This window comes from Haemaphysalis longicornis, unplaced genomic scaffold (genome assembly GCF_048455015.1).
Source record: "Haemaphysalis longicornis isolate Haplotype H1 unplaced genomic scaffold, Haemaphysalis longicornis Haplotype H1 scaffold_1, whole genome shotgun sequence".
In the NCBI taxonomy this organism is placed as follows: Eukaryota; Metazoa; Arthropoda; class Arachnida; order Ixodida; family Ixodidae; genus Haemaphysalis; species Haemaphysalis longicornis.
Window position 1 is genome coordinate 337241762 of NW_027526203.1, and position 27815 is coordinate 337269576.

At 48.3% G+C, this 27815-nt stretch overlaps 1 protein-coding gene across 1 annotated transcript in view; it reads left to right on the forward strand.

Moving 5' to 3' along the window:
- The first annotated feature begins 1003 nt into the window (after positions 1-1003).
- Positions 1004-27815, forward strand: part of LOC144152771 (organic cation transporter protein-like) — a 173981-nt gene continuing 147169 nt past the window's right edge. The window contains exon 1 of the mRNA XM_077684238.1: positions 1004-1150. The gene's annotated coding sequence lies outside the window, so the exon portion shown is untranslated. The remainder of the gene's footprint in view (positions 1151-27815) is intronic.

Below are 27815 nucleotides of genomic sequence, written 5' to 3' on the forward strand. Positions count from 1 at the left end.
CCTAAGACGTTTGTCAATGCGCGCATGTGGGGTGTGTCAAAGTGGAGAGCGTTTATGTGTATAATTAGAGGGACTTTTCCCAAATATGTTTTGTTGGAAGTTAGCGCTCGTGGTGTCTTCGCTCGTTTTCGCCCTTGTCTTTCGTTGAGCGCTTTTAATCCAATTCTTGTGATACAGGGAACAAACATCGCGGATGGGTCTGCAGCAACCTGAGTACAATATTTTATGTCCATCTTATAATACCAAGACATGGCTAGCCAGCTGCAAAACTGCTATTTTAGGGAGGGGGGGCACTGATGCAATCCAAGAAAGCGTGAGAGGGCCACAAGGTATCCGAGGAGCGGAACACAACAGGGGCCAGAGAATGGAGAAAATAAAGCAAAAACTATAAACTAGTTTTCTGGAAATCATGGATCTCTATCGGAGTTGTGAGGTACGTGAACGTGAGTTCAAAAGCACATGAGGATCAAAATTGGGAAAGCAGAAGGGGTTCTCTCTAAGCTGGGAACATGCCAGGGCAGCCAGTGAATGGTGGTACGCCGAAGGCGATGAAAGGACCTTCTCAAAGGGCAAAGTCAAGGCTGCGTCATATTTCACAGAGAGTTGGGAGACCAGCACAAGAGGGAACAAACAAGGAAAAGCGTTGGGGCTTTAGCCACACCTCGCCGATTTGCAGCGAAGGGAACGCTTTTGCATGTGAATACAGTCAGCGCGTCTCTAAAGCAACGGCTGTAACTCAATTCCGCTAGATACGCGAAGAAGTATCTGGCTGGCTCTTCGTCCGAAAACGAACCTCCATCACAGTGAGAGCTTACTTGGAAAAGGCGCCCAAGAGGGAGGGTAGAAAATAAAGATGCAGAAAGCTGTCCCAGATGACGTTGGCCACATGACCCTCCCTCCCTTTTTTTTTTTTTTTTCGCATCATGAAAGCAGTGAGGCTATGACTGACAGGAGGTCAAATTGAGTCAAATGCTGAGAGTCAGAGACGCGGAGCATCGAGAGTTTGGTGGCGCCGTGTGATTTGAGCGCTGTGGATTGCACTCGCGGCATAATCTGGTCCTTCGCGCGGCACAAAATACACCTCGTGCGTCAACACACTGGATGCCGTGTGAAAGGGTCTGAAAGAAAAAGGTGTTTTCGCGTGCAACAGGTGAGTGGCTCCCGAAGGGAATTCTTTATTAAGATACCTTATGCTGAATATGTACAGGGTGTCTTATTTTAGTTGCATCAAATTTTATTTTAATCGAAAGTTATATATATTACGCTTCTTGCTAGAAACTATCGCCTTCGCGGCCACAAGGAAATGCAATGATAATTACAATAATTAATACGTGTCCACCAAAATATCCTAAACAACTTTTTAGGCACGGGTTTTTGGGTGCTTGTTTAGGTTAGGGAATAAGACCCCTCTACTGAAATACCGATCTGGAGTGGGTTCCGAAATACGAGTCATTAAAGGATCCGTCGTTCGATATCACGTCGCGTTTTGGGTACCAGGTGTGAAATCGAATCTCAATAATTCCAACTCCAGTGGTGCCAAAAATTTGCTCTAAATCAATGGAGTTCGAACTACGAAAGGAATTGATTGATTGTAGGGTTTAACGCGCCGACGCAACGCAGGCGATGAGGCGCGCCGTAGTGGAGGGCTCCGGATTAATTTTGACCACCTGGGGATCTTTATCGTGCGCCGAAATCTCGTACACACGGGCGTTTTTGCTTTTCGCCTCCATCAGAAAAGCGGCCGCCGCGGCCGGGAATCGAACCCGCAACCTCGTGCTCAGCAGCGCAACGCCTTAGCCACTGAGCTACGAAAGGAATAATTAGTGTAGAAATTTTGCTGGGACCACGTGTGGAGGTAGAACAAACTGGACGTCAGAATTGAGCGGTTTTGAATTAGCGAGGCTATTCTTTAAAAGCGCAGCATTTTTCGCTGAACCGATTGGTGTTTCGACTCATTCGGTTAGTTGGTCGGTCGTCTGTAACCGCATCACGGGCGAGCTCACTGCGGGAATCACACATACGCAAGTGTGGTTACATAAAAGGACTTCAAGTTCAACAGCAGTAATGGCCCCATGGTGTAATAGTTATGAGCGCTCGTAGCCACTCGTCAGACATGCCGGATAATTGAATGGGGTTATCAAATAAAAGGTGTTGGCGAGTGTGCAACTTAGTGCAACCGCAAATGTTCATTTGAAATAATTAATAATATTAAAAAGAGTCGTAAGTAAGAAACTAGATACCAAACTAAAGGTTCCAGCGGGGGTGAAATAATTCATGATGATGATGGTTGGGTTTTTTATGGCGCAAGGCCGACTACGGGCAAAGAGCGCCAAGGAAAAGTTGTTTTATGAGGACGAGGTGATGGTAAGTGTAAAACATTCAACTAAAATTATACGTGAAATGACATAAAAGACAATCTAGATCACTGGTGTAAAGGGCCAGGGTGTCAATATGCATGGTAAGTAATGAGGTGTAAAAACTTGACATCGCTAAGAAAAGTGGGTGATTATGGGGTCGTCCCCTAAAAAGTACGATGGGTGTAGTGGATTGTGTTGTCTGTATAGTTGTGAGATGTGTCTGTGTCGTGTTGTTTCTAGTGCCTTGCATTGTATGAGAATGTGGATCACGGATAGGGCCTCTCCGCACCTGCTGCACAGTGGTCTTGGAGATCCAGTGAGAAGGTGCGAGTGCGTTGCATGCGTGTGCCCTTTCTGTAATCTAGCCAAGGCGGCTTGTGTGTATCTATTGCGTGTGTGGGTGGTGTATGGTCCCAAATGTGGTTTTATTACGTGTAACTTGTCTGTTTATTCACTCCAGTGTGTTTGCCGTGTTTTGCGAAGTTGTTGTCTGATGTGTGGCTTCACGTCGGTGTAGGGTAATGTGGTTATGTCTACTGTATTCGAGGGTGTAGCAGCAGCAGCCATTCGATCCGCGGATTCGTTCCCGGCTATACCACAGTGGCCAGGGACCGAGCAAAGGACCAGTTCAAATTTGTGGACATACACAGACATAATACCCTTGACGAAAAGATTGGCAACGTGGTTCTTCGAAGACTTTGTTGACGTCAATGCCCGCACAACACTGAGGGAATCTGTATAGATAATAGATTGTGGGACGTGGCTTTGAAGTATATGATTAACAACAAGAAGTACACCATAAGCCTCTGCCGTAAAGATACTAGTATTACTATTCAGAGTTTTAGTGACATTAAAGCCGGGTCCATGCGCAGCGCAGGACAAAGAGGTGGTAGTTTTAGAGGCGTCGGTATAAAATTCGGAACACTGATGCTGCAAAGACAAGAAGTGCTGCAGAATTGCACATCTAGGAGCTCGGTTTTTATCTACATGTGTGAAAGATGCGTCGCATGATACAGGGCGGAGATGCCATGGCGCTATAAAATCTGTTACAGAAGTTTGGATGGTATCTAAAAAGGAGGCAGAAAGCTCTGACGCTTCCTCTCTAACTCTGTAAGAGAAAGACGCAGAGAACGATGGTCGATTTAGCAGGAGTTCAGTCATGAAGGTATCATAAAAAACTGATTTAAAAGGATGGTGATGCATGGATGAAATTCTAAAAGCGTAAAGGAGATCTGTGTATGCTCTCTGACGTTGTAGGTTCCATTTATTACACTCCACATAGATGCTTTCGACCGGGCTAGTGCGGAAGGCGCCACATGCCAGGCGAAGCCCCAGATGAAGCACTGGGTCCAGCATTTTGAGGGATGTTTAATTACTTGATGACCCATAAACAACACTTCCATAGTCCAATCTTGAACCTATCAGGCTAGTAAAAACACGTAAAAGTTGTTTGTCAGCACCATATGAAGAGTGGGAGAGAACCTTGATTATAGTCATAGCCTTTAAGCATTTATGTTTAAGTTGTTTTATACGTGAAATGAATGTGAGCTTTTCGTCATGGACTACGCCTAAAATCTTGTGTTCATTTCTGACTGGAATTGAGACACCATTGAGTTTGATGTCTGGATCCGGCCGAATGCCACGCCTTTTCGAAAACAAAACACGAGTACACTTTTCTGGATTAAATTTAAAACCGTTGCTATCTTCCCAAACAGCTAGCTTGTTAACACCAAGCTGGACTTGGCGCTCGCAGACAGACAGGTTACAAGACTTAAAGGACAATTGCACGTGGTCTACATAGATTGGGCAGGAAATTGATGGTGGCAATGCCTTTCTGAGGGAATTAATTTTTACAATAAACAAAGTTCAACTCAAAACTCCGCCTTGCGGCACGCCATTTTCCTGCACATGACCCCTTGAGAGTGCACTTCCAACTCTAACACGAAAGGTTCTTTCAGACAAGTAGCTGGCAAGCGTGTTTAGCATGTTACCCGACAGGCCGAAGGACTTGAGCTCGCTTAGGATGCCGTACCGCCACGCGGTATCGTACGCTTTTTCCAGATCAAATAATACCGTCATACAATATTGTTTGTGGAGGAAAGCATCTTTGATATACGACTCTAATGCAACGAGCTGATCGTTGGTAGATCGTCCCGCCCTAAAGCCTGCCTGGCAGCTCTCGAGAAGACCGTTGTACTCTAAGAAGTACACGAGTCTCCTGTTTATTATCTTCCCGAGAACCTTGCACAGGCAGCGTGTCAGAGCAATGGGCCGGTAACTGGCAAGAGAGGAAGGGTTCTTCCCATCTTTAAGGAAAGCCACTACTATGACCTCCCTCCAAGAGCGTGGAATGTGCCCCGAAAGCCATATTTTATTGTATAGACGTAGAAGTGTTTCAAGGGTGCCTGAGTGTAAGTGTTGTATCATGGTGTATGTGATGTCTGCACCTGAAGCTAAAGGCTTACATGTGGTCAGGGCTGCCTTCAGCTCACGAATTGAAAAAGGAGAATTGCAGGAAGTGTGCGACTTGTTGCTATCACGCAAGGACTTCTTTTCTGCAGATGTTTTGTGTTTCATGAAAGTGTTTGTGCAGTGTGCTGAACTGGACACGTGTTCGAAGTGTTGTGCAAGTGTGTTAGCCTGGTCTTCAAGTGTGTCCCCTGTTGTGCTAACCAGGGGCAGGCTGCGTGTATGTTGTCCTTTGAGCTTACGTATATGTGTCCAGACTTTGTGCGTGTCCGTGTATGAATTAATGGATGTCAAGAAGGTGTGCCAACTCTCTCGTTTTGCCTCACGGCGCACACGTTTTCCGAACGCCTTGGTTCGTTTGAACAAAACAAGGTTACCCGACGTGGAGTACAGACGAAGGATACCCCACGCCTTGTTCTGGGCCTCTCGCGTCCGCCTACAGTCCTCATTCCACCACGGCCTCCTCTGGTTGCGCGGGGCACCACAGGCGTGGGGAATGGACTTTTCGGCGGCGTCGAGGATGTGCGCCGTGAGTAGTTGGGTAGCTTCTTCAATGTGTAGGTGTCTTATGGTTGTGTAGTGTAGTTTGGATGTCTCTGTAAATGTATTCTAGTTAGCTCTTGCTTCATTGAACCTGTTCTGTGAAGATGGACTGCATGGGCCTTTACCTATATATGTCAGTGAGGTGGGGAAGTGGTCACTACCATATGGGTCAGTGCACACATCCCACTCGAGAAGAGGAAAGACAACTGCGGAGCCAATAGCCAAGTCAAGATATGAGTGTGTGTTGTGTCCTATATTAACCTATGTGGGCAAATTTTTGTTGAAGAGGCATGCTCCTGAAAATGTAAGGAATTTCTCTATCAGGCGACCTCGGGCATCCGTGCGAGAAGAGCCCCAAAGATAATTGTGTGCATTAAGGTTGCCGGTTAGGATGTATGGCTGGGGCAGCTGGTCGACCAGCGCCTCGAAGTCAGAGCTCGAAAGTTCAAGATCAGGAGGAATGTATATGGAGCATACCGTTGTAACGGCGTAATTTGGTCCAGCACCGCTACTGTTGAAGGATGAGTCCGGCGATGAAGCAATCGAATATTTCAGAGGTTCAAAAGGTTAACTTGTTTAATTATTGACACTTCGATTTAAAACATAGAGGCAAAACGTTACAACTGATACATAAAAATAGGAGAAAACAGGTAATCAAGAGTACTTAACGAAACATAGTTGGCGGGCGAAGGGCTCCCGGCGTCTGGCCCCGACGACCGGCAGCAAGTGGCTACCCTGGTGCAGCTGCCTCCTCAATAGCCGGTGGAGCCGCGTTATATCCGCGCCAAGCGGTCCGGTGGGGGACGTATTGGGGGAAAAAGTGCATCCTGGAGCGCGCGGACCGCGGGGAACAAGGCACACCCGCAGCCAATCCGCGAGACGCTTCTTAGCTCCAATCAGCTACATTTTCGAAAGGAAAAATGAACCAATCACAGAAGACACAAAGTTCAAACTCGAAGGCGCCCGCTTCCGGCAAAAGAATTACGGTTGAGAATAAAGTAAAGGTATGCAAACTCCAAAGGGAAAAAGACAGGCGGTCGTTTGAACCAGACCGCGGGTTCGGAGCACAGAGCGGCCCGCGTAGACGTAACGGGGGGTCGGCGACGCCACTGCGGCGCAGCTGGGACGATGGTCCCCTTCGACAACCGCGCCCTCCGGTCAGCGCGCAAAGACACACTCCGGAGCCGTTTCTCAGAAAAAAGGGGGCCATGGCCCAGCCGCGTCCGGACCGTTCTCACACAAAGCACTTGGAAGCAAGAGCCTTGGCTGCGGGCACAGAACTAAAAACAACCAGAAAACATCAATAGACCTCCGCTTCGCGACACCGTTATCAACCTCTTGAATATTATTGTGCGAATCACTACAGCCTCAAGGACAGTGTTCAAAGTGACAGGGTGGCATGCTAAGGATTTTTGGGCGATTATGGCCACACCACCAGAAGAGTGTGTGCAGCCATCCCTGTCCTTTCTGTATACCAGGTAACTATTCAAGAAATTTGTGTTGGGAATTCAAATGTGTTTCCTGAACACACATTGCACTTGTCTGATTATCATGCAGTATTTCGTATACATCGTCAAAATTTTTAAGAAGGCATCTGCAGTTCCATTGTATTATGTTTTCTCTTCCCATTATGAAGTGTTCGGAGGTACTGGAGTGTGCCACGTAAGGTCTTTCGGGGCTTGCACTCTTGGGAGGGGTTTTTTAACCTTCTCTGGAGGTTTCGATGGAGGGACCCGCTCCTTCCGCTGCGAAGCAGACAGAAAAAGTCCCAGATCCATGTCATTATGAAATTTGGAAGGGGTACCCGGCGGACCAGACCCCCCGGACTTGGCACCTTTACAGGCGCCCTTCGTTCGAGCCGCGACCGCCGAGGGCGTCAGAGCGCTCCGGGTGGCACAGGCGGTGGGGCGGGGGTGGGAACTACTGCGGTTTCCTCCGTCTCCATCTCCTCCGTGCCCCCGCGTGTGCTTCGGGCCGGTGGAGAGGAAACAGGGGGTGCAGCAGCATCCCCAACGGACGTGGATGCCACCACAGCGCTTCTGGCTCAGCGAGCGGTGCAGAGGTGGGTTGGGCTGCCCGAGGCAACCCAGGAGGGGGGGGGGGGGGGGGGAAGGGGGGGCGGGACCAAGTCCGACTCTCGGTTCTGGGTCCCCGCCGAAACCATACGCCGCTCCGCCCCCCTGCGAGCTGCGTCGGCGTACTTCCCCAGGGGGAAAGAGGTGAACCACTTTCGCGTCTATGGGAAGGTGATGTTCTCGTTGACTTTCAAGGCAATGATCTCTTTCTCCTGCTTAAACTTTTCACCGCTCCTGGAATAGGCAGCGTGAGGTCCCTGGCAGTTTGCAAAGGTGAAGTTCACGGATTCACAATTGTCAGTTATATGATCATGTGCTGCACATTTTGCGCACGTCAGTTTACCACGACAAGAGGTTGTGCCGTGCCCAAACCGCTGACACTTGAAGCAGCGGTGTGGGTTCGGCACGTAGGGTCGGATCGGACATCTCATGAAGCATGCGTTGACCGACTCAGGAAGTGTTGAGCGGTCAAACGTCAAGATTATGCGTTTGGTTGGTATTATTTGGTCGTTTCGGCGTATGGTTATTCGCCTCACTGCCGTCACGCCCTGATCACGAAGGCCCTCAAGCAGATCGGTTTTGGTTTCACTTATAAGATCTCGATCAGAGATCAGGCCTTGGCAGCTATATTAAGGCTGTGATGAGGCGTATGTGATCTTGATGTCAACATCGACCATGCGCGTTCGTGCGAGGAGGTTAGCGGACTACTGTTTGTTTCTTACCTCAATCAGGAGTTATCCCGTTTTCAGTTTCTTTGCCTTGTAAGACTTGCCGACAGGCTTTCAAGATACTTGGAGATTAGAAAAACGGACTAAAAAGTGATTGGCTTTGTGTTATCGAGAGATTCCATGATAAAAAAGCGCGAGAAATTATCAGGCTTTGGGAGCGAGATTGATTGCAAAGGAGATTGATTGTCGGTGCGCCCCCTTTTCAGGGACCGATCACGTTTGGGAGGGGGGGGGGGGGTTGAAAATAATTTATGCTATAGTATAGAAGCAGGGGACGGAGGTACTTTCTTCGCTCGGGTTACCCTGATACCGAGAGAGGTCCCGGAACTCCCTGCCTGGTAGACAGACAGGGAGCCCATCCGCTGGAGCTTGACCTGGGCTCCGACGGCCACCGTTTGAGGTTTCTACCCTTCACCTTAAAAACACATCACCACGGTAGGTTACAGCTTATGTTGGGGGGCTCGGGGTCCGCGGTGTCACCAATACCGTCACCAAGATTACTCAAGGTGCCCCATGCAGGGGGGGGGGGGTGAAATAATCCAACTAATGACGAGGCCATATATTAAAATTATGATTAGTTGTACTTGTCAATGTCGAAAGTGATGTTATGGGCGAAGTGCTTTCGAATGAATGACCCGCCGCGGTGGCTCAGTGGCTAAGGCGTTGCGCTGCTGAGCACGAGGTCGCTGGTTCGATTCCCGGCCGCGGCGGCCGCTTTTCTGATGGACGCGAGAAGCAAAAACGCCTGTGTGTGCGAGATTTCGGCGCACGTAAAGATCCTCAGGTGGTCAAAATTAATCCGGAGCCCTCCTCTACGGCGCGCCTCATCGCCTGCGTTGCGTCGGCGCGTTAAACCCTACAATCAATCAGCTATCGAATAAATGGGGCCGGTGACGGCATATCCGAGGCGTTTTTTTCGAAATGAGAAACCGAAACGAAGTCGGATAAAACTGCCGCGACCAAAAAAAAAAAAAAAGAAATCCTCGGCAGCTTTCCTCTGAAAAAGGAGTGGCAGGAACACGGTTGAGATAACGCCCTGAAAACGTGTGCGCAGATCGTAGTTCGCCTCAAAAATGAGCCGGATTTTGCTGTTTCACGGATGAAAGTGAGCCAGATCCATTTGCTCAATGGGGAGTTGCTTATGGCTTGACTGATCAGACTGTTTCGTTGGTGTTTCCGGAAGTTTCTTTTGTTTGCTTTGCTTTTCGGAGCTGGCGCTTATTATGAGTTCAGACGGTGACTAGGAGATCGGCGAAAGGTCTGTCCCCAGATGTCAACGACGAAGTGAACGGAAGAAGTGAACGAAATGAAACTGAGAGATGTCAAACAATGATTGCATTTCGTCTCACCCGTCCCTAGGAAATTATGGTTATATTATTTTTGTACTGCCATATTTACCATTTTAGTACTTAACTAAATAGCCGCCGCTTACAAGTCCTGGCAAATATCCCCCCCCCCCCCCTGAGAGTACGAACCACTTCATTCATTAAGGTGAACAAGAAGATATGAGCAGCCTTCTTGTGTTGTTGTTGTTGTTGCACCTTTAGATATGGCACATACCCAATCAGGGGATCGGCCAATCAACAGAGGATGGTTAAAATAAATGGAATTCTAATCTAATCACGAGATGCTTAGAAAAGATAATTTTGTAAAGCGTTTTGGAAATTCATGGCAAAGCAAAGAAGAGCTTCCTTACTTCGTGAGTTCCTTCAGGCATGCCCAATAAAATTATCATAAGGAAGAATTCGAAACGAGCTGCTAATGGTGCCAGGAGGACTTTCCGGCTCTCCATGTGTAGTTCTACTGTTCTTGAAGCCCTATACGCCTCGAGCTTTGCGATCGCTGCGCCGCCTGCCGCCGCTTCTCCGCGGAGTTAACGGGATTAGCGCTGCGCGGCCCATAGGGGTCATGCAGTGTTTTGGTTCTCTTTCGCTTCTTTTTGCCCTTCCAAGTGCTAAACAACTTGTGATGGTGACGTCTGCAAGTAAACAGTACGCTTAGGTCACCTCAAAAGCCGCTGCGTCTTGGTAGGGCGCTCAAACACCAACAATAGCTATCCGGGAAGTCGGCTCTGCGTCCTTCTCGGCCGCTGTTACGGGCGTCGGCGACGGCAGCAGCATACCACCGCTGTCACCTCCGAATGCGTCCGGCACAAGTGAATTTTATTGTCGCCTCGTTTAAACCTGATATTGGCATAATGAGAGGTGTGTTTTGTTTTGTAGCGCGGATAGCGAATGCGGCCTCATTACGAATATATGCGTCGTAGAAAAATATATATATATCGGGGATGCGATTACCCATACCTGATAACTTGTGCCTTTTATAAGAATATAAGCCACGCGAAAATGTTAAGTATATGCCAAGGCTCTGCGTCGTGAAAGATGTGCACTCATGCCTTACAGCAAGAACCAAGAAAAGTGAATTAACCACTGAAAAATTAATTGTCTGCAAGCCCGGAAGAAACAAAATAGCTCGTACAGAAATGAAAAAAAAAAAAAAAAACTCAGTGCAGCTTCTGAAATGCTAAAGACGTTCGTATAAACTTAACCCGGGTAGGACTTACGAGACCAACTAGTGTGCGAAATGCACTGCTATTTCGCGAGACATGGGGAGGGGGAGGGGGACGCGCGTATTGTTGTGTACGATTGCGGAGCGAAATCAAGGAAAGAACGTTTTAGTAATCACACACACAAGCTACTCGTTCACGTCACTCTAGGTTTTAGACTTCAACTAACAGCTGATCCCTCGACGAACGCATTTTTTGAGGTATACAAGTTCAAAACTGATAAAAGGTGCGTCAGAAGAGTGGGATATCTGATAAGGCCTGATTTCCGTTTGTGCTAGATTCTGCAGGCTCCCTGCGTCATATGACTATGCTTCGAAGAAACGTTTAGTCGCGGATGGGCATTACTGTAGAAGCCATTCTCCGGCCTGCTCGCGGAGGATATATGTAACATATATGAATGTTTGCGGGCGCTGAGCTCACGACAAGACGCCCCAGCATTATTTTTCTTTTTTGTGGTGCGCTGATCCCGGATATAATTTTGGATTATCCATCGTACGTAATTCGTAGAATGTTCGGCTAATTTATGTCCAGGGTAGTGATCAATATCTGAGGTATGTTATTGGCAAGCATAACTGGCGTGCTGTCAGGTATGAGCGCTCCACTAGGTTATATAAGCGCACAAAACTGATTTACATCGTAATGTATAGCCATGGCATGACCATCTGGGGAAATTATGCTTACGGAGACACTGTTAGTAAATTTGAGAGCAGCGGAATCACAATCATCTCCATATGCATATCCCTGTTTCGCGACGCCGACCTGTGACGCACACCTGGCGCTTGTACAGACCGAATGTACCAGACTAAGATCGCGTCACACACATTTACAGTCTCGTAAACACACCACATTTGCGAACAGAGGGACTGCTCCACATAAATATGTATTTCCAGCGCCTACAAACGGCAAATCTCCGTCGTGAACGGGCCCCGAAAGCAACGGTGACACTGGGGAGTGGGCCAGCGACTCCCGCGGCTGCTTTCGAAACGGGCCGCTAGGGGGATTTCAGTGGCGCCCCTACAGGCCGCGCTCGAGGCGTATAGCATATTTGTATTGCCTTTTCCGCCGAAACTAAATGGCACTATGCTTCAAAGTGAATTTAAATAATGTTTTCATAAGAATGCCGCATCAACTCGAGTGTTTCAATTCAATATGAGCCAAACCCAAACTTATCACTCCAACATTGCTCAAAGTCCCTGCATAATTTTAAATGCGAAGGCATTTCTTAGTCGGGGGTTGTCGTGCGTTGGCCGGCGTGCGCCTAGCAACAGCTGTGGCGCGTGGCGCGCCTAGCAACCGGAGCAGGTGGTAGCTCGGGCGGGAGTAGCGGAGGGCAAGGGGAGAGGAGGAGCGCGCTCGGCGTGTGAGGGCGCTCGCATCGCGGAGCTCGGGCGGAGTAGCGGAGAGTGAGTGGAGAGGAGGAGCGCGCTCGGGCTTGTGAGGGCGCTCGCATCGCGGAGCTCGGCGGAGAGAGCTCGCGCGCGGGGCGGGCGTGTTGCGCGGGTCTCTCTCTCCTCTCCGCGTACCCTCTCTCCGCTCGCTGCGCTCGGAAAAATATATATAAATGCAGTGGAGCGCACGCCTCTCTCCGTGACAGCTTGCCGCAGCACACTCATCGGTGCACCCAATGCATTCGCATATTTCCGCACGATCCCCTTCGGGGAGGTGGGGGGAGTTTTTTTAATCACTTGTGGCCATAAACTTTCCCTAGCTGGCACGTAAAATATATCATGTAATAGCTTTGATGGCGTTGCATTTAGGTCCAGTAACAAACTTCCGCTCATTTCTCAAATTCGCGCTTGGTGGATCTGGCTCATTTCAAAAAAAAAAAACGCCTCATATATTCCTATCTGCCAACAAAGCAGAGCTCATAAAAGCGGAAGTTGTGAAGGGCTGTTGGGTCAGGCATGATTAGAATTCGATGCGCTAAGCTAGAACGGGATGAACAGAAAGAAAAAGGACGCACTATAGCGCAGTGTGTGGTGCGGCCTTTCAAAGCAGATCTAACCCGAAGCAAAACGCCTTTGTAAAAGCAGACTAATTTTTAGATTCTGCACAGCCGTACCGGCAGCTCTGCAAATGCTTTTTCCGGCGGCGATCCGGCACAATACAGCTTGTTTAAGGAAAAATTATGTGTTTCAGCAAAACAGTAAATACAAAGAGCGTGCCTCAGGGCAGTTGCGACGCTTTGCTTCTAATGGCTTTCGCAACCGACACTCTGTTTGGGTTCTTTGTGGTTTCGGCCCCTCTAAGGGGCGATGTGGGTTCACCCGTGAGTTTCAACAACGTCTTAAAGCGCATACACTAGCTTGAATTGCACCTTACCCGCCTAACCAGTAGAACCCCCCGTCCTACAGCTGGCAACAATATGGGGCTTTTTTAGGTTGGTATTACAATGGCACGTTGTCCCACTGCCGTTGCGAGGCGAAGCGTTCGCATTACGCATCTTTGCTACATTCGTTGTGCACTTCTAGCGGTGTGAAGAACTTCGGCAACAGGCTGCGGGGACGGGGGGAGCGTGAACCCTTGTGGGAGAAAATGGGGGAGGAGGAAGACGAGCAAACACGTAGGCTTTGTTCTCAGCAGGGTGATCGATGTGGCCCTCGTTCAGGGACTGCAACAATACGCGCATGTGTTTCACATATTCCTGCTGAAGTGAAGTGGCGTCGACGGAACTACAGCCGCGGCTGTGATACTGCATACCACTAAGCTAATGCGTCAGCTAGAGCTTCGGTTTGTCTGGCGTTGCGTCGTACCGAGCTTTTCCTACCACTAAGTGCTCCCCTCAGGAACCTGTCCCAGAAGAGTTTTTTTATGTCGATAATCTGCATACAGCAAGCCTTTACTTTGGCCCACTAGCTTATTGCGAGTACTTTTGTAGAAATCTCTAGGGAACCATTGAGTAATTAGTTGCGAAATGTTGAGTTTCACGCCGGATGGCTTTAATCGTTGTGGAATTTGGTAGAAGCTTATATCTAACGTGATACTGAGCCCAAAGCAAGGTTTCACCTTTGACGCTAATTATTGGAGTATAGTCATTCCCACCCTGCAGTCATCCGCACTCAACAGACATGTCGTGCCAGCACTGACTGTAGCAATGATGTTCCGTGCGGCGAATTGTCCCATTTTCGGGGAATTTTCGACTGTAATTTGTGCCAAAAGGGAAAAAGGGAATCGTTGCAGGAAATTTTATGAGTCGTCGAGTAAAAAAAAAATAATGTCAGTAAACTGGACCTCGCATCATTTATTACTTTGTTTTCGTTTAAAAAGTTCCCTTAACACTTCGTCGGATTTAGGTTCAAATATCCGCAATTGTGTTCCCGCAAGCCACAGGCATCTAAAACCGCTTCCAATCCAGTTCATAAAGTAGCCACCTTAGCAGGAGGGAACATCTATAGAGGAAAGAATACTCCATGAGAAAATGCTAGTAAAGCGTGAAGCGGCTGCGGCTGAAGGGCTGAAGCTTGTTTCGCGTGTGTTCTTGCGCAGTATGGTTGCGTCAAAAGTATTTCGGGTGTGCCTTAGTCCGCGTGCTGTCAACCAGATGGCGCCAGCCGTCCCGGCACTTAGCTAAAATTACTTCATTTACCCAACAATGTGGTTCGTTTTCATAAAGGTAGTTTTAGCTTAGAGCTTTAGCATGTAAAGTAAGCATGCTGTTTGGTACAAAACGTGAAATGCATAGTCAAATGCTGCTGAGGGGAAGATGTAGTGTAATCTGGTTCACGCTGAAACTCTGGTTCTCTGAACGGCGTCTGTGTCCGGAAAGCAACATAAAGTAGACATAGGCGGCGCTGGCTAACGCCCAAAATCGAACAGGAATCCACGTAAACATCTATCAGCTGCAAAAAGAGTATGCAGGAAAATTTGCAGAGCATTCTTGAGAAACATGCGAGGCAAAATGCCTAAAATAGAGGATTTCTGAACCTAGAAATAGAAATTTTTCTCCCCAGTACGGAACATCACTGAGTTGTATAGCGAGTTCGTTGTTCACGCAGAAGACAAAGGATTGATGCAAGAGGCGACATGATTAAACCACGCGAGCAGCGTTTATTGCACGCACAACCAATACACAGCATACATACAATTCGTGGGCCAAACAAAACATGAGACCACCGAGGCAATTCGAATAACCGCTGGAATGCCGGGCGAGGCCGCAGGTCGCATGCACGTGCGGGCGCAATCGAGGCTCAGTGACCGCGGCACAGACGGGACCCATTTCAGATAAGATGGAAGGCGGGGCACTTCCCGTAAAGAGCGCTAGCCCGCATTCTTTCTCAAGTTTACGCTATCTCATCCACTTATCGTGTCGTACACTGCCCTCAGGATCAGCTTCCGCCGACCGGGAGATCAGGGAGGGCTTTATTTGTGGGAAGCGGCCGTGACCCTATGAAGAGGGTGTCAGTGTTACGCGCGAACTTCAGAGCAAGGCAACCACAGTCCGCGGGACAACGCCCGTGATAGTCCGAGTCTCACCGTTCTGGTGCGGCGTCCTGGCCAGACACGGGACCACTGTGCCGATGTAACTTACGTATGTGTGGGTGCAGGGTCTCTTACTTTTTTTTCCAGGTGGCGTATAACACCCCCCCCCCCCAATGTGTATATATATATATATATATATATATATATATATATATATATATATATATATATATATATATATATATATATATATATATATATATATATATATATATATATATATCAGAATAGGAAATGCGGGGCTCGGTGCAATAAGACAGAAATAAGGTTTGGCAGTCAAGAAAACCTCGGAAAGCAAAGGGGAGGATATAGTAGGTCATAGAAACAGATAAAGAATTTGGAAACAAAGAAAGTGGAGAAAAAATGCCCGCCAGGTGGGATCCGAACCCACGACCTCCAGAATACCGGTCTGGTGCGATAACCACTACGCTACCGGCGGGGCTGTTTTTCCCCTCCAATTCCCTAACCTTACTAACCTTACCTAACGTTAAGGTGAACTGGCGTTAAGGTTACCTAACGTTAAGTAACCTTAACATTGGGCCTTACGAGATATGCCAAGCAACGTCAAAGTCGTTGCATGTCAAGCTGCGGGTACCTGTTGACGACGTTGACGTAACTTTGGGCCTAACGTCGAGACGTCGCACACTCAATGGGGAGGTCAGGCTGCCTTATACCAGAGTCTTTCAATGCTTTTCTGGTCATGAAACTCCGCCGTCACGCTATGGGAGAGCTTCGTGCGCTGCCCAGGGAGGCCCCGCCGCGGCGCTGGTGTTGATTGGAGGGCAGCAGGGGAAGTGGTGAGAGCGCGCTTGGCAGGGAACGACCGCTCGGCGCCTTATCAGCAGTGCGCTTTCGCTTTACGTGTCATGGGCTGCTCAAATGGACTTATCATTTTGTGAGTGACGCAAAAATTTGGTGTGAACAGACATGCTGCTACTGCGTTCCTGCCTGCCGGTCTGGCTACAGAGCAGCGGCGGCCGCGCCCGATGCCCTCCGATCTGCGGTGGCGCCCCTCGCGGTAGCCTGTGTCCCCGTACGAAACTTGTCCGGGAGTTTCTTGATCATAGAAGCATTGAAGGACTCTGCTTATACTTACGGCACACCCTATAAGAAGTACGAAGAAAAGCGACGAAACGTACACACGATGTATCGTGTGTACGTTTCTTCGCTTTTCTTTCTTCGCCTCCATTCGAAACTCCGCCTGAGAAGCGACGAATCTGCATTATGGTAACTGCATGGAACGAGCATGACTTGTGAAAAGCTGCATGTAAAAAGCTCCTGCAACGTCCCTGCAGCTTGCAAGAAAAACACACATGCTGTCAGGCTTCGGCCCGTAGCCACACTGCTGGCATTGAGCAGACAAGGCATAACGTTTAAAGTGTTGGCATGTTCCCGGAGGCGCACACTGGCAACATATAGGGGAGATGGGACCCCGTCAAGCTGATATAGCATCAGATTTCTGTCCCCTCTCCCTGCATATTTTTTGTGCTATGTAAGAAATGCAAAATAAACTGAAACTGAAACTGAAAACCCAAGGCGTCTGTTCAGAGCACGTTTTGTGAGAGGATTGCGGAATGTGGTAAATCACATTGTACAAGCTGATACAAAAAATCATGCACCGCTCCGTCGAACAGCGACGATGATTGAACGCGAAGCTTTCTCGTGACGGATTCTTTGGTTCTCGTCTCAGTTTTCCGCTTCGACCATCTCGAACTGGAGCAATCGGATAAACGCCGGCTTCATAACTCAAGGGACCCAGGTTCGATTCGGGCCACTGCAAGCGTTTTTCCCTTTCACTCCACCCACAATAATTCATCATCATCGCCAGAGAAATCTGGCTTTCCTGCAGGGAGTTTTCGCGTTACAGACGCATCAGGGAGAGCACTAAAGCTTCGCTTCAAAAACTTAGACCAGCGAGTTGTTTTTAAGCGGTGTGTGTGCAGTAAAACACAAATATCAACACGTGAAGGGGAAATCCAATGGGGATGAGCTTGATCCCCTGTCATTAGAATGATGTGAAATGTATATAATATACGAAAATAAAACAAAATATATGCGTGGAATTCAGTCATCCGAGTTGAATGCTCGCCTTTATATTTAATAAAATACCCTCAGTGGTCTTAAGCAAAAAAATCTTCACTGAGTGAAATCCATCACAGGCATCTGACAAAAGGAACATATTTGTGTTTTGAGAAAACATAAATAAAAATATGTGAGTTGTAATGTATACAAGAAAGCCAAGTTCTAGAAGGCTAAAATTCTCCAGACTCATCACAGTTTTCCTTCCCTTTCTTGCTCGTCGGTTCTGCCAGCCTAGCTGCTTGTCATTTCTTTTTCTTATTTGATTCGCTCCATCATGGTACTGGCGATATCCCTTCATGTGACTGGAGGGCTCCTTCATGTGGCAAACTTTCACGGTGAAAGGACCAGGTTCCATTCCGACTTCCCGCAAAGTTGCCTGATTTAAGTTGTTAAAGTGGTACGCGACATCAAAGGGGTCAAACCAGCCTAACTTGAGAAATCACAGGCTCACGTACACGGTACACAACCTCTGGAAGCTTCCCTTTTGCCAAATCAAGCCATTGAAGCTCTCATCCGCGCTCTGAGTCTTCCCATAGAGGTACATTTTTCAGCAGCTCTTCTCAGGATGGGTTGGTCTACATGTCTTTTACCTTGACGCCTCCTTTGTGTTCGTAGGTCCGTATACCCACAGCTCAGTGGTGCCGGATCTGTTTTTCAGCCGGGGGAGCGAAAAAATGTCACAATAATAATAATGTAGCGAGAATAATCGGCAAATACTAAAGTGCGATCAGACCATCAGGGTATGTGCTGTGCGCAGGCATCAGCCATATGGATAAGTAGCAAGTACTGTCCAATCTAGCCGTGAGGGTAAGCACTCACGCCGGTGTCAGCGGAAGGAGCACCGCAGAAGGCGCTTTTACGTGTGAGATCGTTCATCTACAACGTTTGAAGCCGACCCTTCTGTCGTCACCTTAACCGAGTCGCCAGGACGGCTCCTTTTCGACGGGGGTTGAATGTAGCAAGAATAATGGGCACATGCTAAAGTACGACCAGACCATCAGGGTATGGGCCGTGCGCAGGCATCAGCCTTATGGATAAGTGCAAGTACAGTCCAATCTAGTCGTGAGGGTATGCACTCACGCCGGTGTCAGCGGAATAGCGGGGTCAGCTGGTGTCAGCGGTGTCAGCCTGAGTACATACCCTCACATCTAGATTGGACAGTACTTGCTACTTGTCCGTATGGCTGATGCCTGTTCACGGCACATACCCTGATGGTCCGATCGTACTTAAGTATGTACCCATTATTCTCGCTACAACAACAATAATCAATGAATGAATCAATCAATCAATGTTTATTAGTGTGCCCAGGAACAGCCGGAGGGCCTTTGTGCTGGCGCACAAAAAAAAAACCAAAACAAAAGGAAGCAGGCGACGCAAGACGTGCACATCTCACATACACAAAAAAATACCATTGGTTACACTGAATGACAATTACACGCTTTGACAAACACATACGTACTGCCGGGAGCAAAAGTCTGGATTCCACGCGAGCGGCGGCCGAAATGCATTGCAGCGCCACCCTGCGAAAGCTCGCCTGCTGCGAGACACCGGCTGTAGGGCCTATCTTAACTGCACGCATGTTCGTTCGATTCATTCGGTACAAGCAGTCGCGAAGCGACACGCTTCCTTAAACCAGTTTGAGACTATTGTTTTGCGGTGCAGTCGCAGATAGCAACTACTTTCGATGTGCAACGCTGACAAAGAGTGACGAAAAACTACCCGTTCAACGCATCAGTGGCCGCTTACTGCCACTCACTGAGACCGTATCGCAAATGCTACACGCCGACGGAATTGCCCAGTCGTAAATGCTAGACACGGCCGAAGCGACACCGTTCGGTCTTTCCGTGAACAAAAAGCGTATCAGACTCATGCGAGCAAACGAACATGCGTGCAGTTAAGATAGGCCCTACAGCCGGTGTCTCGACAGCAGGCGAGCTTTCGCAGGGTGGCGCTGCAATGCATTTCGGCCGCCGCTCGCGTGGAATCCAGACTTTTGCTCCCGACAGTACACACACATATACAGTGGAACCCCACTGGTACGTCCCCCGGACTTACGACGACCCACTTCTTACGACGGATCACCGCGGTCCCGGTAAACTCCCCATAGAAACAATGCATTAAAAACCCCGGTGATATGACGCTCGGGTGCACGCGGTCCGCTTCATACGACGGACCCGGGCTGGAATAAACCGGCCGCTTCGCCGCCTCGTCCCTACCTTTATCCTTAACCCCCGTTTGACGCTGCTTGCTGGGCAAAGGTCCGCATGCAGGTGAGACCACTTGCTGAACAGACGTATGGAAGCAGGCAGGTACTCGTGAGTGGGAGTTAACCTTCGACAGCCTCACGCGGCAGTAGTACGACAACGCGCCAACCGTGAGAAGTCATAGTGCAGTCTTCAGGTGGCTGGCCGTCCGTGAATTTGAACCCATCGAGCCCCCGATGAATGCGAAAACACGACGCAATCCCACTTCGTTGACTCAAGACCCGCTTTCCTCGCCCGCTCGATCCAAGTTTCTTCCTTTCACGATGCTCTCTCCCCCTCTCTCTGCTTATCAGTTATTTTCAAAGCGGTGTTGTCACTCCGCTGGTTTTTTTGCTAGGGTGCCTACATTCACGCGCGTCCACCGCAAGGGTTAAAGACACGCATACGTTGGCACCGCCATTTTCGGTCACTCGCTGGTCGCCGCAGCAAGTCACTGTAGCAAGACTGCGCTATAATTTTGCCGCAACATGGTTTACTCGCGAAGTTTGATTCATCCTATCTATTTTTCGCGTTCCTGGGTCTTGTTGGACCCAGGAACGCGAAAAATAGATAAGATGATTAGATAAAATAGATAAGATAAGAATAGATAAGACGTGAAGTGCCACACGGGGTAGCACTTCACCATTAATGTCACTGGGGAACAATATGTCAGTTTTTCTTGTGTATGTAATTACCTTAGTTTTAGATGCATTGATAAGAAGTTTGTTGCAAGCGCATGCCAGTGCGAAAATGACGAGATTGCTCTCTGGAGAGCAGAACAGCTTGCAATGTTCGAAACAAATTTAAATATTTTGACATCGTCAGCATATAAGAGAAAATTACAATCCTTAAATACTGGCGAAACATCATTTGCAAGAATTAAAAAGACAAGTGGCCCGAGAACAGATCCCTGAGGGACACCACTGGTGGCCTCATAGCAAAGTGAGGTCTTCCCATTTACACTCACAAAACATGACCTTTCATATAAATAATTGCATAACAGGCAAGCGAGGGATGGGTGTATATCGAGCTAAGACAGCTTGTTAAATAACAGATCGTGGCAGACAACACAAAAGCCTTACTCAAATCAAAGTAAACGACATCAATACTACTACTACTACTACTACTACTACTACTACTGCTACTACTGCTACTACTACTACTACTACTATTACTACTACTACTACTAATAATAATAATAATAATCACCAATATTATTTTAAATACCATTGTCATTGATCTTCTTTGAGTACTTCTGCCGGGGCTGTGCAGTAGCGCTACAATCTATAGTATACATAAGTAATCACAATCAATCCACCAACAAAAAAAATTCCCCGCATTTCCCCGAGGGGAAGAATGTGAAAGTACGAATGCACGAGTTGAATTTGCGCGGTTCGGTAATGTTCGCGAAAGAGAGATCACACACACACACACAACTACAAAGAAAGAAAGGTGCATTTATTCACAGACACCTATTTGTGTTGTCGTTGTACTTGATTGCTAGAGCGGATCTCAGCTTTGAAATTTCGTGTCAGTACTCCTTTAAGCGGGTGCATTAGCCCTTCTCACGCCCGATTCCTGGCCAATCCCCCACGTGGGTATGTGCCATGTCAGCGGCCAGGCAGCGCGCGCCCATCTTTGAAATTTCGTGTCAGTACTCCTTTAAGCGGGTGCATTAGCCCTTCTCACGCCCGATTCCTGGCCAATCCCCCACGTGGGTATGTGACATGTCAGCGGCCAGGCAGCGCGCGCCCATCTCCCCCCGTTGCTAAGGAAGACGAGGAGCGCGCGCATCCGCAGCTGTTGCTATGCGGACTACGGCGGCGGACGATTCAGGCTCGCTTAAGAAGTGCATTCGCACTTAAAAACCAAATCAAACCAATCAAGTGTGCATAAAAAGAACCAGCGTAAAAGGACGCAGGACACGAGAATAAGGAGCACAAACACGCCGCTGGCTCCTTATTCTCGTGTCCTGCGTCCTTTCTCGCTGGTTCTTTTTATGCACAGTATGAACCAACTTGCCCAGCAACATCACAGATGCTGGAGAGCACAGTGAAAAGGCCAGTTAGTGACTTCACGGCTACTGTGCCCCGTAAACGAGGCAACGGTAGCATAAAACATCTTATAACTTTTTATTTAGCAATGCAAGAAAGCAGTGTACATTTTAATAAATAAAAAACAATAAAAAGAAAGTTGCAAAAACAATAAACGCGGCCCAGTGCGTGCCTCCTAACCGCGAGCATGCTACGAGACCTGCGCATTCGGGCTACCAAATGAAGACTTACACGATAAATATTGACAAAGCAAGAGAGTTAAATACACAGAACGAGCTACAAGCTCGGTTTGGCAAGCGACAGATGGCGCCACGCCGCCGAGCTAAAAATCACCCTAAAAATAGGTACGGATGTCCTCCCAGAGAACAGTCGAGTACGAAGGCTCGGCATTGCTCTAGAGGCAAGCGGGTAGTTCACAACTCGCAATCGCCCAAAACAGAAAATCTTTAAGCAATTATTGCCCTCAAACAAAAAGCCGAACCGAGAGCAAAGCAAGAAAAAGAGAAAAAGGAATTATAAGACTCATGCAACCACTGATCATGACCCGAATAATGCAGCGCCTACCGTGCCACAAATTTACCCGCACCGAAGAAAGTGCAAGGAACACCGTCATCAGGACCGCATATAAGGCAGTTCTCAACCTCGCAATTTTGACCGTGCGATGAACTAACAAAGGGTGGACGACCAGGGTTACAGAATAGACATGCATAGACGGGTATAGAAGAAGGTGAAGGTCATACCCTCGATGCAGGGATAAAATAACAATATTTGGAGCAAAGAATACACTCGGGAAGCGCAGGACAAGAGCGGGTGAAGGTCAATGGGAGAGTCCTTCACACTGCAGTCGTCCTAAATAGGATCTTGGTTATAATCACGATGAATATGTCCTCAACTTGTGTCTTTCTCACGCATATCAAGAAAGCAAAGAAACCACTCCCCTAGCACCAAGAAAGCGGATGGAAAAACCAAATTGGGAGGGGCCATCGTACCTCCTGAACGGCACACCCCCCATTTGAAAAGAAACTACAGCCCGCCATGATAGACATGGAACCGATCCAGCGACCCTGCATAAAAACTCTCCTCTACCAATAATACGGATCCAATCCAGGCGATATAGCAGGATCAAGGTCCTGCTCAGACGTCTTCGCCTGGGAGTCGCCCTCAAGCCAGCTGTGGCGAGGTCCTGTCCTCCTCAATACCATGCCCCGTTCAACTCCACCTGCCCCTTTTGCCCCGCTCCAGTTGACCAGGCTACAGCAGAGCACCTGGTGTGGAGTTGCCCTGCTCTGCGAAGCCTACGCGCTGTGCACATCGCCACCTGCGGCCCGCGCCCCAGACGTCCGCCAGATTTCGTGGCGTGGATACAAGGACCACACATGGCCCCCGGCTCCGATTCCTTCGGGAATCCGGGGTGTATCTGTACATTTAATTTTCCCTCATGCTGAATAGCAAACTTCCGCAATAAAAAAAAGTTCATTCTGGGAAAGTTCCAATGCCATGAGACCACAGTATACACCGACTCCGGGGTGTACAAAAGCACGAGGTCCCAATTGTGGTAGTTGACTAGTCTGCCAATCTTTGTGACTGCATGACCCTCAACATACAAGAACAAACAAGTGGAAGTTGGAGCCATCCTCTTAGCAATCGGAATAGTGGAAGTATCAAATAGAAGCACATCATTACAAACTCTCAAAGGGCATTATACTGTTTTCTACAGGCAGAATACCTAATCGCTTCGGTACATTATTCCCATTCACAATATAAAAAGTTAAAAACGTCACCTGGATACCCGGACCCAATGGTTTGGAAGAGAACGAAGCACTGACCAAAAGGCACATGAACTCGTCTCTCTCCAGTCTTCGTTACTTTTGTGCGCAATTGAAGTACATCACATACTGTGGTCCTTGTGACCACGACTACCACACTGCCCTATTCGAAAAACGTTAAGAACGAATCCTCATCCTATGCCTGGGAACACGATGTTTCCCCTTGTTACAACTAGGTCTCAATGCCGAAGAATCACGAACTCTGCGGCCGAAAAACCAACACAAGTATCTGAAAATCTGTGCGTTAAGGTGTTCCGTGGGAACATCAGACATTAACTTAAAACTGTGCTTAAATAGGAGAAACATCCACCCTCTTGCACGTAACCTAGCCATGTGCAAGGGTATGGTTAGGGGAGAACAACTCAAACAAATAACATATTCCACTTCTTCGAGACATGGAAGGCAGATTTGACCAGCTCGTTACCTCAAGATTAGCGCGAGCTGATTGAGAAGGCAAGGGAAGGAGCTGCTGCATCCGGTGCCGTAGTCTCAGGTTCCACCTTTGAGCTCCCTGCCATCTCTGTACCACATTTTACTAAACCACAACTATTTCGTTCTGAACAAAGATCTTCTGTATCTCTCTCTCTCTCTTCGAAAAAATAAAAATTGTTCACCCCGGCCTAGCCATCACAGAATAAACATTTTGATACACTGACACTGACGCCTCCTCGCTAAAACTTACCAGCACCTCGCATCCGCAATCTTTCACGTTCACATTTGAAGACACAGAAGCGCAGAGAGTCTTTGTCTCTATACTTGGCCCGCGGGTAAAAACCATTGCTGGTCTTTCTCTTGCTAGTCTTTCTCTTTGCTCATTGCTAGCCTTTCTCTTTTCGATGACCGTTAGTGCTGGTGAAGCATAGATCGGAAATGCAGCAACTGCGTATGAAACGCTCCGTGGGGGTCGAAGTATCGCTATCGCGCCTTACATCTTAGGATCCAAACGTAGATGTCTCTGCAACTTTTATTGCCAAGCTCCACCCACAGATACGCAAGGTACGCAGCGGCTGCGTACCAGGACGGCATTATATATGCCGTAAGCAGAGTGTGGTGGAGGTCAGGACATGCCCATCACTTCACAAAAGGTCGCCGCTCCCACGTGCCCTTTGCTGATCTAGAGCAGCCTGCATGATTGCTATGGCAGTGCGTATACCAGGTGAACATTACTCTGAACCACTTGCCTTGATGACTTCGATGTCAGCAAGGCATGGACGTAACTGCACTTAGTGCAAAACGCAGCACACGTTGAGGGTACACCTTTATATGAACGCTCCTCCAACTTCAACGATGTTCTCATGCAGTTGTGACAAGCAAGCGATGCAAAAGCAACTGCTGAAAGATCAAGATTTATTATCTCATTTTTCCGATCTTGAGGATCCTCCACCAGTTCCTAGCACTTCTCTGTCACAGTTTGAAGCTTCAAGGCACTACTAGCTGTAACTTGGGCGTAGACATGCTCGGTGACCCCACGTTTACCATGCATCTTCTGCCTACAAACCGTCCATTTGGTCATCTTTGCGATATAAACTTCTCCATCAGGCTTCTACCCGCCGCGGTGGCTCAGTGGCTAAGGCGTTGCGCTGCTGAGCACGAGGTCGTGGGTTCGATTCCCGGCCGCGGCGGTCGCTTTTCTGATGGAGGCGAAAAGCAAAAATGCCCGTGTGTACGAGATTTCGGCGCACGTTAAAGATCCCCAGGTGGTCAAAATTAATCCGGAGCCCTCCACTACGGCGCGCCTCATCGCCTGCGTTGCGTCGGCGCGTTAAACCCTACAATCAATCAAATCAATCCATCAGGCTTCTATTATCACAAATTTGGTCTAACTTCGGAAGCTCACAAGCGTCGATGCCAGGGCAAAAGGGATGCAAACAAATGGGTAGGAGTGTTGTGGCTCAAGAGTTTTCGAGAGTCTATCGCAGAAAGTTTATTGCAAAATATTGTGCATTGACAGTACATTATTGATGCTAGCTAAACATAATCTCAAACTGATGGATCACTCATGTAAAGCGAGTAATTTTTTTACTTTTGAAAGGTACACCAAGCGTGCATAGTGTAGTTTGTAAATTACCCTGTAACTATTCAGCGGCACATTTAAAATCATATGTCATTTTCGCATTAGGTAGAGGGGTATCTGGTAGCAGAAAAAAATTTAAAAGGCATTTTTTAGAAGAAAACAGGTTTTAAAGGGGTAAGTGCGTCTTAAAACTTCTGCCCAAATCCTCGTTCAGAAAAGGCGACACATCTACGTACAACTGACAGTTTAAATTCACCAGAGTCACAGACTTGCACTCTTGAGTTTTGTTATTCGAGAATAAATTTGTATGATTTATTTCAGTTTCGAACTACGTAAACTAATGTCAGTGGTGGGGCTTGTGAAGTCCACTGCATTTTTCTACTGAGAGATTGCCCTATCATAACAGAAAGTTTTCAAAGGTACAACATTGCACCCGTTGGGCAAGTCCACAACAGGTGTTCAGCGTCAGCGTCTGACCCAGGAAGCACACAGAATGGACAGGTGTCTGCAAACGGCACGTGATAGCGGGCAGGCCAAGCGTGGGTAACTGATGGGGATAACGCCACCCCAACTTGAAGCCTCCGCACAGGACCTCCTCCCAGCGAGCGATCCCACTGGGGAGGTCAGTTCCACGCGGTGGAAGTAGAGCGCGCGTGGCGCGGCGGAGTCTCTCCTTTTCCACTAGTGATTCTTATATATGGTGGACACTGGAAGAAGTGGTAGTGGCTGTGGGTGGTCTCTACGGTGACAGGCGTGATCCGCCGCTGTGTGGGCAGGAAGCAGGTTCCGGCGAATCCGCAAAACACGGACATCGCATGGGTAAATGTCCATTATCACGTGAATGCATGCAGCCAGGCTTGTACGCCACGCAACGCGACGTAAATCCCCAATCGCTGCCGTTGAGTCAGTGAACATTTCCAGCTTCACCCCACTAGTTACTGTCGATTCAAGCGCCTGCAGAGCATCCCGAATGGCAGTGATTCTGCCAACAGGCTATAGGTACAGCACGGAGGGCCTAATACGCGCAGAATTGGTATATGGCAGGGTAAGAGCGATACGTCAAGGCCGCGGTGACGAAGCAGTCGTGTGACCCGGCGTCCACGAAGGCCTAAACAATCAGTGGTTGCGTCGCAGGCGCCCAGTCATGGACATGAAGGACTGCGTCCGGGGGCTGATGAAGGCCAGAGGAATATGTAGCCTTGTCAGAGGCTTGTTGTCCGCCACCTGATGGTACAGCCAGGGCGGCCTAGCGACAGAAAAGGCTGGGCTTGTATCAGGCGGCTTGCCCATGTACGCGGCGAGAGGCTGTCCGTGGAACTAGTCCACGGGTCAGCAGGCATGCGGAACGACGCCGATGAAAGATTTCATCTGGCGTGTTTAGCTGGACTTCTGCTTGTATACTAAAAATGGCGTTAAGCGGGGGAGGCCAGTAGTAGTGCGCATGGCGGCCCTGTTAATCGTCTCAAGCCGATCCCAGTCCGCTTGCGTCATGTGCTGGAACTGTGTCTGGTGCACGAGCCTTGGCTGTAGTATTGGAGCGCACTAGGAAACGGGAAATAATCCAGCAGGCCCCGCTAGACTTCTGAGAGATGCGGCGAACAAAGTGGAGCATTTGTCTGGCTTTCTGTCGAGCAGATCGGAGCCATTGAGCTGATGACTCTGAGGCCGATATCTATGAGCTACAACTCGAAGCCTCCACTGCATTTAATATTGTATTAACAAACGTCCCAGTTGCCCCTGCCTTTTACTCGCCTACAATTTGCAAGCTCTGACTTCGCGTGCAAGTCGGGTACTTCAGCATTTTAAAGTTCGAATACAGTTACGTAAACAAAAATGGGTCAATTCCTTTGATTACCTTGATTAAAAACGCGCCGTGTGTTTTATATAAGTGATTGCTCACATCGAAGTTTAAGATTATTGGAAGCTTGAATGTTAGACAAATACAAGTTCAATTTAATTCAATTCAATTTATTTGAACATCAATGATGTTTGGGGACATGAACAAAAACTGTGGTTGATTCCTCTGTTATAGGAATCGCTAAAACACGAAAGTGAAATGCGCTGTGAAATCTGCAGCTGAGCATGATTTGCGGGTCGGCGGCTCTCTTGTGGGTGTGCTTGCGCGAGCGGCGTCCTGCTGGCGGGTCACTTCGGCAAAGGTTTACTGGCGTCATTTCCGTGACGGATATGACGCCAGTGAAATCTTGGTGTATCCCGGCATAATACACTTTCGTGTTAAAATATAAAACCCGAAAACGAACAACCCTCAGTATAACGCACTCTTTAGTACTAAAGGTTGGTTCCCCGCAAGAAGGCCGTGTGTGCAGGGGTGCACCCTTTACAGGCCGCTTGCTTCGTTGTACTGGCGTCACTTCCGTT